Here is an 11,413-nt window from a genome sequence, read left to right as displayed (position 1 = left end):
GGGGCTGATGATGTTCCCTTACTCCCATTCCCCCCTGTCCACAACTCCCAGCAGGTCCCCCCAGTTAAGACCCCAGCCACATCCCTTTCTGCCTCAGTCACCTTGCTTGAGGGATGGAAGGTGCATCTCAGAAGGAAAGGGAGGCACCCTTGTTTTACATAAACAACAGGATTCTAACCTTCAGTTGCCGTCCTGGAATCCTGTCTGGGAGGACAGAGCCCCTGTTGGGAAGGGATGGGTGGATGGCAGACTGGCCACAACCAGAGGAGGGGAAACTCTCACCCAGGATCAGCCCTTCAAGGAAACCACATGACCTTCAAAGCCTGCAAGTTCAGTGTCTGTTGGGAAAGTTAGACCTCGCGCATCCGGCGGACCTGGGGTGCGCTGGATCAGGGAGCTGGGCTCCCCGGGGCTGCCAGGAGCCCCAGTGGAGGCCCCTGCCTGCCTTCCTTTCCCAGGGCTGAATCCTGAGGCTGCTGAGGACCTGTGTCAGCCAGCCCCTTGCCTCTGGCTCTGTCAACCCCGGTACCCACCGAGGAGGCGGGGGGGGGGGGGGGGGGGGGGGGCGGGGCGGGGAGAGGCGTGCAGCGCCACAGGGACGATGCCCGAGCTCCGAAACTTTACACTGAAAGTTAATCCACTGAAGCGTAGCCCAAAATAAGCGCGCTGCCTAATGTGCCGGGAACTGCCGGTCGCAAGGCCAGACTGCTAGCGGATGTCTGTGCATCTCCGCCCGGAGCCTGCATTTAGCGCCAGCGAGGGAGTCTGGGCTGGAGCGCTGCTTTCACACCGACTCGAGCCGTGAGTTTATGGATCTTGATTGCACCCAGCAGGGAATCCTTTTTAGTGATGAGAGAAAAAATATTCAACAACCTGTCTTTGCATTGGGTGTGTTGGACACACTTCCCTGCTTCGGAATCAGACATATGCCCGTGGTGGGAGTAAAACTGCTGTCAGCAGGCCAGACACACTCCTCTCCTCTCCCGTCCCCGCGGTGGGGGCTGCGGCCGGCCCAGCGCCTCGCCGAGGGGGGAGGGGAGAGGGGAGAGGCGCCCCCCCCCCCCCGCCGCGCCCCCCCTCCCCCCCGCCTGGGCCGCCGCCTCCCTCCCGGCCGCGGGGAGCGCGCCTGGGCGGTCCTCGGGGAGCCGGCTCCCGCGTGGGGCCCGCTGACAGCGAGCCCGGTGGAATATTGTATTAGTTGGTTGTGAGCTGTGTTCTCGTCAGGGTATCTGAGTTTCACAGAACAGACGGGGTGAGAGTTTTTGTGCTATATCCAGATTGGCTTAAAATAATGCCGTTTTTGTAGCTTATTAAACCACAGAAACTACACCAAAGTCATCTACGCTGCTGCCAGCAAACTCTCCGAGTTGGGGTTGGGGTAAGAGCTGAGCTCAGCCTGGGGCTCAGGCCCTGCCGCCCCGTTGGGGAGCAGGGGGTGCGGAGGGGCAGGGCAGGGAGGCAGCCGTCTTCTCCTGACGGCTTCTTTGGGCGCCAGGCTGGTGGGCGGGGGGGGGGGGGGGGGGGGGGGGGGGGGGGGTCGGCGGCCACACTGGGCCCTGCCGGGGTGGCGGGGGGGAGGGGGGGGCCTGGGACATCTGAGAGAGTACGGGGTTGCAGGCCAGTGGGCACAGGGGCCCCTGGAGTCTGAGGCACTGAGCTGAGGCAGAGAGAAGGTGGGCTGAGAGCTGGCAGGTCCAGACCCTCTCTGGGGAGGCTGAGTCTAGTGGGGTGATGGGCACCTGAGTCGCAGCCTGTGTCTGGTTCCAGGACTGCAGGAGAGAGGCAGGGCCTGGGGAAACCGGAAAGGGGAAGGGGCTCGCTGGAGGAAGGGTGCCAGGCAGCAAAGGCTCATCGGGAATCTTTGCTGGCCAGGAAGGCCTCCCCTTTCCTGTCTGGCAGGCGTCCGCCCTCCCTGGCCCAGAAGAAGGCTGCATCCCTACCTGTCGGGGGGTGGAAATAGAGGGAAGGGGCCCTGCAAGAAATGCTGTATCATCCTGCCAGATCTGGGCGGTCATAACCAGCGCTGAACCAATGGCAGTCTTCACAACAAGCCTATGAGATAGGCACTGGGGATGATCCCTAACTCTCAGAAGACCAAACCAAGGCTCAGAGAGGTGCAGTGATTTGCCAAGAACACAAAGCTACAGAGTGGTGACACTGGAACTTGAACCCACCCCCAACCCCCCCCACCCCCCCACAATGGCCACAGAATGAGAGCTCTAACCACTGTACCGCAGGGCTTCTCTAGTACTTGCGACTTAAGAACCAATCGTGTACCATCCCAGGTGACTTTTTTTAGAAATGGGGACACCTAAAGAAAATGAAAAGTACTTGAGGGGAAATCCATACTCCGCATCTCCTGATGAGTCCACTGGCCATGGCTCTGACCTCCTGCCTCCCCAGCCTGTAGTGTCCCTGAGGAGAGACTATGGGGCCAATGCATATCTCTCCAGAGCCAAGCAATGCCCTGGCACCTTGTCTCAGCCACCGGGGCCACAGGCTTCCCGCCCTGTGGAGGGACCCATGGGTGTGGCTGGAGCTGCTCTCCCCCCCATGCTCTCCGTCCTCCCAGATGCCCGCAAACCCAGGAGTCATTCTCAGCAACTCCCTCACACACCCCCATGTCCAGGCTATCGCCGGATATGCAGGTTTCAACCTCCCAAAGTGTATCCCCTCATCTCCTCCCTCCCAACCCTACCCCAGCCTAAGCCTCACCACCCTTTTACCTGGATGGTTGTCCCACTCAGCTCACGGGCCTCCCTGGCTCCCGTGTCTCTCTGCTCTGTGCTGTAGCCAGAGTGCCCTTCGGTGGTAACCATGCCACCCTCCTGCCTGAAAGCCTTCTGGAGGGCTCCCACCACCATATGCTAGAGGATGGACGCCTTACACCGTAGCCTGGCCTGCAAAGACCCTTCACGAGCCACCCTACTCACCCCCGTGCACCCCATATGTCAACCACACAGAATAACCGGCCCTCCCGAACCCGAGTCCCTTTGACACCTCCCTGCTGTGGCTCAGTTAGGACCACCTGTCTGATACACAAGCTTTATAGGGTCAACTTCGTATTCCAACCCCCCCTCTCCCCCACAGACACAAAAAGTCCTGCTGAGAACAAAGAACGTGACACAGGGATACAGCCTCTTCCCAGAGGCTCCACACGTGAATCAGAGACCGGGGGTCACACCCTCCATGTCCGGCAGGCTGTACCTCTCCGGGGTTAAGATTTGGGCCCAATTCCTAGCTCTGGTATTGGTGCCAATCATGAAAAAACAAAACGAAACAAAACCTCTGTGCCTCAGTTTCCCCATCTGTAAAAAATGGGGTGATAATAATACCTAATTCCTAAATTGGTTGTAAGGATATATAGAGGTGATATATGTAAAGGGCTTGGAACAGGCTTGGCATATAGTAAGCGTTGCATGTTACCTGCCACCATTATTATTGTACCTATCATTCTCCCCTCCCCCCCTCCTCCTCCTCCTCCGCTCACATGGCCCATCTAAGCCCCACCTTCTTTGACTTTGATCCTTGATGACCCTAACAAATCCTCTCTCCCTCCTTTCCTCTTCTCTCTCTCCCCCTCTTTCTCTACCTCTCTCACACGCACATCCTCTCACACGGATGCACCCAGATTCACATATTCAGATGCACATGGGCACACACACACACACACACACACGTGTGCAAAGCTTTCCCACCCCCAGAACTTTTCTTGCACATTGAGGTCCCCTGCAGCCACAGCGTCGGGGGCCCCGGGCTCTATCTACCTCCCTACCCTTTTGCCACATCCGAATCCTGAGTCAGGAACTTCCCGAGAGCCCTGCCCAGGCTCCTACTGTCTCCCAGAGAATCAGGCACAGCATGCCCGCAGCCAGAACCTGGCCAGCTACACTGCTCAGTGGCTGGGGTGCCGGGGCCTGCTGGAAAGGGAAGCGGGGCTGGTGCAGTGGGATCAGCAGGCACGTGGGCAAATGGGGATAGCCCCGGCAAATGGGGAGTTCCTTCCAAAGTGATCCCAACTCTGCAGTGTTGCCTCCTCCTTCAGCTCCTGCTCCAGCCAGGCTGTCCCAGCCAGCCCTGCACACCAGACCCAGGGGTAGGAGGTCCCACCAGAATTGGAAATGTCCACTCCCTGAGCAGCTTGTCATGGTCTGCTCTACAGTTGAGGGCACTGGAGAGCTTCATTCATGAGTGGTAGGCAAGACTTCCTCTCACGACGTCACAGAAGCTTCTAGACAGGGCCCTTTCACACCAGGAAGCGTTCATAACATCCAGCTAAGTCGCCCTTTTATGCACCCAAGCCTCGATTCCAGGGGAAAGAGAGGAAACCTGGAGTGGGACAGAAGCAAGTTGAAATCCATACCCTTCCTACTGGGTGATTTCCAGGACATCACTTGATCTCTCTGAGCCTGTTTCCTCCTGGAGACAAGAATCTGAACTCAGGTCCCTTGTGTGGGGAGCGACCAGGAAAATGAATAAAAATATGCTAGAGAATTCTGAAGCACCAGACAATGAACGATTGTTTACCGTCACCTCGGGGGCTGTGCTAATCATCCTCCATTTGCTCCCCCTCCCCCAGATCCACCTGCTGCCCCCCTCGGTGTCCCAGGAGCCTCCCTAACCTGAAAGGTGTCACCCTGGATACCCACCCACTGGCTTCCAGTCCAGTCCAGCTAATGTTCAGCACCAGCAGGAGACGGGAGGGCAGGAAAAGAGAGAGAGGCTGGGAATGTATCCCCGTCTCTTCCCAGACTCACCACATCCTGGCACTGGCTGTGATGGTCCAGGGCCACAGCTCTGTCAGGCGGCCCCTCTCTCTGTCCCTCCTTCTCTTGCTCAGGCCTAAGAGTAGCCGCGTCTTCCTCTCCCTAATGTGCAGACGTTTCACCAGCCTTTGTTGTGTCTCTTGCACCTGCCTCTCCCTCTCAAATCCAACTATCCTCACTCAAGCCTTTCGGGTATGCCAACTTTCCCATGCTGATCCCAGTGCCGATCGTGACTGGACCTACAGCATCTTCCGATGCTCAGCCGGGTGTTCTGTGTCTTAAAGACACCCTGGGCGTGCGGCCCTGCCAGCCCTGCTTTGCTGAGTGCCTGTGGCTCTGGGTCACTGAGTCCTCGCAAGATAAAGTCAGAGAAGACAGGAAGGGACTGGAATGATTCGAGGATGGCCACCCCAATTTCCCTGCAGGGGAGGGAGCCTCGTCCCATGCTCTGGCTGCCCATACCTCCTCCGGGCAGAGCAGGCAGTCTCTGTGGGCGAAGACCTGTGCAGACCCTGCAGCTCAAGGACAGCCCCTGGCAGACCCATCCTGGAACCCCCATTGTCCCCACACCTGGAACTCAGCTCCCGCTTTGCCTGTGTAGAGAAAGCTCTGGTTTAATTAAGGATCTTAGAGAATTCTCTCTTGTTATTTTCTGAATAAATTAAGGAAGTAACTTTGATGCAATATCATTTTCATCTAATCAGGAACATTCTGAAATTACCATATTGTTTTCCATTAGAAGCCCCATCAGCCCCCAAATCAGATAACCAGGCTGGAGGTTGCCAAGGCCCCTCTGTCCTGGGGCGGTTGCGTGCTGCGGGGACGAAACGGGACTCGCAGCTCCTGACACATCCCTTGTTGGGTTCCTGAGACGGCTCATGGCTCTTGACAGGGCTCCTCTGTGCTGGCCAGGGCTGGGGAGGGGTCCCCCAGGCCAAGGGCAAAGGGGAGGGGCCCCAGGAGCGCTGCGGAGCAGGTTGGGTCAGATCAGAACCCACCTAGGAGCTGCTTGGCAGTTGGGCTGGGAAGGAGAAGAGGTTAGGCTCTTAAGCTCGGGCCCCCACTCCCACCCCAGGCAGCCTCACAGGAACAAGAGGAAGGGGACTCATAGGGTCCCGGGGGCACCAAGAGCCAAAAGAAGGGGGCCCTGAGGATTCAGCTTCTGAGATCACGCCCACGTGAGGTGGGGCCAGAGGCTGCTGGGAATTTGCGAAATTTCCCATCTCTGACATAACTCCCTGAAGGCTTGAGCTGAAGGTGTCGAGACCACAGCAAGCCAGGGGCCCGATGGGAGGGTCCCCCGGCTAGACTGCCCTCCAAGGACCTCACTGCTGCTGTCCACAGAACCTTTGCCCTTCACAGCAGGCCGGGAGCTGAGTCCAGCAGGGGTCCAGGGCTGACCCCAGCCCCCCCTTTCTGAGGCCCGTTCCAGGGCTGTGTGGTGTGTGTAATGTCCCGGCATGCACCGAGAGAGACCCAAGTTCACCCTTAAGAGAAGAGGGTGATTGCTTTTGTCAGAAGTGCCTGGTGACCAGGTCAGAACCTCTTTGTATTGGGTCTGTTTGTCCCTGTGGTTTTTCTCAGTCTCCGTGACTTTCTTTAACTCTGTTTGTATCTCCCTCCCGGCTCCCTTCCTCCTCCTCTGCCCTCCTTCCCCTCTTCTCTCCGCTCTCCCCCTCCTCCCTGTCATTCTTTCCTGTGTCCACTTCCCACCATGCTGCAGGCCTCCAAAAAGCTAAGCGCTTCACCCAGAACCCAGTGAGGACACCCCCCCATCACCCCTCTCCCATCCCTGTGAACCCCCGCCCCTCGGGGTCTGCCCGGCTCTGTGTCGCCCAGAGCCAAAGCCGGGAAGCGAGGGGGGAGAGATGGCTGGGGAGCCATGTGAACCTCTCCACAACCCTCCTCACGCTGCCCCAGAACCAAGAGGGCATGACCAGGTGACATCATCCATGCAAAGCCAGTGTGGAGGAAGAAAGCAAGAGAATGACAAGGAGGAGGAGGGTGGCTGTCATGTGGCAGAGAAAAGTGTGTGTGAGGGCAGATGGGGGAGTGAGCAGGTGGGGGAGGGTCTAGGGAGGATGTAATCCCAGGACAGACCCGGGGGGAGCCCATCTGAGGGTCTTGCTAAGCCCCAGATGCTCTTTGAAAATGATGAGTTACCAGAGCTCAGCAGAGGGCCAGGCACATGGAAATCCCAAGAAACATTTGCTGAGCTGAATAAATAACTCAGAGAACAAGACGCACTGCAATACGGCCAGGTGCCTTATAAGCACATGGAAGAAAGGGTCTTTGCACTCTGGACGCAGCTGGGATCCACGAGGCTGGGGGAAGGCGGCCACCAGGAGGCACTGTGCGGAGCAGGGCTGTAGCCTCGGGCACTGGGACGAATGTGGTCGGCCTTGCTAGGTTTGGGACTCTGAGCCCACAGACACCCAGAATGCCCAGAAGAGGCCAGCAGCTCACAGGTGGATCCATTCATTCCTTATGCAAAGGTGTCTCAGAGTGGCTGTTTGTGCAGTGCTCTTCGGTGAGGTCTGCTTGCCTCCCTGCGAGTGTGCGTGTGGGTGTGGGGTATACATGGAGGTAGTGGGCACAAGTGTCGGTAGATCAGGAGGGGGTGCGGCTATAGACCGAGTGGGACGATGAGCGTGTGTGGGAAGGACCTGCGGGTGCTTGCGGGCTTAGGTGGGAACAGCTGAGGGCGGTGGGAGGGGTCCAAGGGCAGCCCCCAGCTCCAAGGCTCGGGACCAGCTCCCGCTGCTGCTACTTGCTCACTTTCTGCTCTAGCCCATCAGAGGTGGGGTTATTTTCTCCTAGAGACCTCAGGGATTTGCAAGGCAAAATCCTCCTGGCAGGGGAGGGGGCCTTCGCATCAGAGCCCACGGTCAACCACCTGACATTAACAGCCTGCTTCACCAGGCTCAGTGGAGTTGCTGAGAAGTGTTCCAATACATCTGGTTCAGTGAATACTTCCCCCGGTCTCTTCTGGGCATTTTTGGCTTTGATTTCCAGCCCGCCCCCCCACCCCCCCCCCCACACACACAGCAGGACCCCCTGCTGTTTGTAAGGCAGGATCTGCCCCTTCCTGGCCTTCACCTCCGGCCCCAAGCTGAGACAGGTCTCTAAGCTCCCTTGGTGACTGGGCAGTAACAACTCCAGACCACGTTTCAGTCCTGGATAGCTCTCCCCAGCCTCAGCCCTCCCACTCAGCTTCTCCAGGGAGCTGGAGAAGGACCCGGATGCCCTTAGAGACCACAGCGTTGGCCCCCAGGCAGCCTACAGGCTCCTCCCAGAGAGCTACCTGGCCTGAGCCCTGGCTGGGACCCAGCCCAGCACGTAGGGACGCCCCTGCTGTGGCTGGCTGAAGCTTGTTGTCTAAGCCGGCCTGGGGGTGCCTGGGAGCGGGGTGGGGAGGGTGGCCTGACGAGGCTCCGAGAGCAGGCACACCCTGGGTGAGGTCATGCCTGCCTCACACCTCTGGTATTCTGGCTGATCGCTATCTCCTGCCCCAGCCCTCAGGTTACTCCGCTGCTGCCACTGCCGAGATGCGAGATGCGGCCCAAAGAGGTGCTGATAGTGCAGAGCCTGCAGGAGGCAGGAGGAGCCGTGGCTGAGCCCGGCCTGTGGCTCCCACGGCCACCCACGCCCTTCCTCCTGCCGCCCCAGCAGATGGACAGTCAGGGCCAGGTGCCCCCGCCCCCAGCACACCACCTCCACCAGAGTAAACCCTGTCCTGTGGCTGGCGGCTGGCTGTCCTCCCTCCCACTGCTCACCCAGGAAGCCAGGCCAGGAGGACGGAGCCTGGGGTCAGGTTCCAGAGGGCTTTCCCCTTGGGAACACCCCTAGTCACCTCCCACCCCACCTCTAGGCCTGCTCGCCTCTACCGCCACCAAACTGTAGTCATTCCAGCAGCCGTTAGCAGTTAAGGGAATCTGGTTTACCATGTAAACTTTTGAGAATCACACACTGACATCACACGCTGAGATGGTCCTGGGCGAATTGGAGACGACCGCCCTAACAACTGGCGCCCCCGCTCTGCGCTGGGGCCCCCAAGAAGGCACGTGGGCATCTTGATGAGCTTAGGCTCTGAGAAAACCTGACTCTTTGGCCCGGGGTTCTCGGGAACGAAGAAGTGTCCAGCCCTGGATCAAAAAAAATTCTTTTAGGGGCACCTGGGTGGCGCAGTCAGTTAAGCGTCCGACTTCAGCCAGGTCACGATCTCGCGGTCCGTGGGTTCGAGCCCCGCGTCAGGCTCTGGGCTGATGGCTCAGAGCCTGGAGCCTGTTTCTGATTCTGTGTCTCCCTCTCTCTCTGCCCCTCCCCCGTTCATGCTCTGTCTCTCTCTGTCCCAAAAATAAATAAACGTTGAAAAAAAAATTTTTTTTTAAATTCTTTTAAGTAATGTCTACACCCAACCTGGGCTCGAACTCAAGACCCCAAGATCAAAAGTCTCACGCATCCTCGACTGAGCCAGTGAGGCGCCCCTATTTAATGTTGTTTTCGGCCCCCGATTCTTTTTCTTAACACAATGGTGGGGTGGGGAAGGGACCAGAAAGGGTGCGGGGCGGGGAATGAATGCCAGCAGCTCTCAGGAGACCCATTCTCTCTCCTGGCTTCATCCCTAGACTAGTCCCTGAGTCAGGAACATGGAAGACCTAAGATGATGGCAGGGCCACCCATGATCTGGCTGGGTGACCAGTGACTTCCCCTTCCTTCTCATCCCCACACCCGCAACATACACGCCTCCACTCCTTCTGCTGTCTGCCTCCCTCTGCACAAGAGCTAAGCCGGGGCGGGGGGGGGGGGGATGGTCTCCAAGTGTGGTTCCCAGATGAGCTGCATTAGCATCACCTGGGAGCTCCTATGAAAAGCAGATTCTTAGGCCCCACCCCAGACCTACTAAATCAGAAACTCTTAGATGTGAACTAGTTGAGAAGCACCGCTCTACTCTTTTCAAACGTCAATGGATGTACAGATCACGTGGGGATCCCATTAAAATACAGATTACAGGGGGAGGGTGTGCAGAGTATGACTCAGAGGTCTGGGAGGGGCCTGATACTCTGCATTTCTTAGAAGCTCCCAGGTGAGGCTAGTCCTCAGACCACCCTCCCCCCGCCCCCACCTTGGAATGGCAAGTCTCTGGACACACTTCAACCCTGGCTACACTTCAGAACCACCTGGGGGACTCTCAAAAATACCAATACGTGGGGGTCCTGGGTGGCTCAGTTGGTTAAGCTCAGGTCATGATCTCATGGTCCATGGGTCCGAGCCCTGCGTCGGGCTCTGTGCTCAGAGCTCAGAGCTTAGAGCCTGCTTTGAATTCTGTCTCCCTCTCTCTCTGCCCCTCCCCCTCTCATGCTCTGTCTCTCTGTCTCTCTGTCTCTCTCTCTCTCTCAAAAATAATAAACATTAGAAAATATTTTCAAAAAATTAATCAAAATACCAATACCTAAGCCCTGCCTCCAGAGGTTGTGATTTAATTGATCTGAAGTGAGACTGGGGCATGGGTAGGTCTTTAAATCTCCCAAGGTGATCCTAGTGCAATCCAAAGTTCTCAGTGAAGGGTGGTAAGAAGTGTGGGACACACACACACACGCCCCACAGCCCCCTCACCCTCTGGGGTCCTCCTTCTTTCTTCGGTCTTCCGGATCCCCTTCTATGTCCCCTTGCCCGCAGCTACAGACATTTGACACAATCAGAGCACAAGCGCGTGGACATGCAGAGAGGCACAGGGACAGACACTGACGCAGAGGCGGGAGGCAGGAGTGGGCTGCAGATGTGAGTGTGCACAGCCAGACAAACGCAGACACGGATAATCCATGTACAGTGTATGTGTTGCAAACACCCCCAGGTATAGATAGATAGATAGATAGATGGACACACACAGGCAAACACACAACCTGCAGGTCAAGGACCACCGCCCTGTCCCCATTGGTCCCGTTGCTCCAGACAAGGGGGCCTAGGTCTGTGCCGGACAATATCGGCAAACGGGAAGCCTGGGCTTAGACCCCCTCCTCTCCCTCAGCACCACTGAAGTGCTGTGACCTGGACAGAGGGCTCCCAGGGAGCCATTAGCGGCCTCAGGACCTTGGAGGGGCTCAGGGGACGTGCCTGCTCTCAGGGGGCTGACACTTCCGAGGGGCAGTGGATGCCTTCAGCCCCTCAGCTCAGCCCCGGTGCTGCTGTGTTGGGGCCCCCTTTAAGTTTCAAATCCTGCATCCCCCCCTCCTACCCCTCACCCCCCCAGTGCCGGGGCCCTCCACAGACAGGCCTGATTGATGACTCAGGGGGACTGTGGCTGCCGCAGACCTATTTTATGATGTCATTAGGCAGCTTCGGCCGCGGGAAGGAATCCCTCCTGACATCATAAAGGACTTGATATTTCGCTAATGTTATCTTGGCGGCGTGTCGCCCTGACATTTTCTCTTTGCGGCGCTCCCCCCAGGACCGGGAGTTGTCTAACTACAGCCTGGAAAAAATGCAAAACAGACAAATGCACCCTCGGGGGACAGCGGGAGAAAGCTAATAGACCAGTCCCCGAATCCCCACCCACGGAGGTGGTTTAGGTGGGAAGCATGATGTGTTTGTCAAGGGGGACCCAAGGCTGCCTTCCTACTGATTCTCTCCCGCCTTGGGCCGCCTCT

The sequence above is a fragment of the Prionailurus bengalensis genome, chromosome C1 (genome assembly GCF_016509475.1).
Source record: "Prionailurus bengalensis isolate Pbe53 chromosome C1, Fcat_Pben_1.1_paternal_pri, whole genome shotgun sequence".
Classification (NCBI taxonomy): domain Eukaryota; kingdom Metazoa; phylum Chordata; class Mammalia; order Carnivora; family Felidae; genus Prionailurus; species Prionailurus bengalensis.
This window is presented reverse-complemented; position numbering follows the sequence as displayed.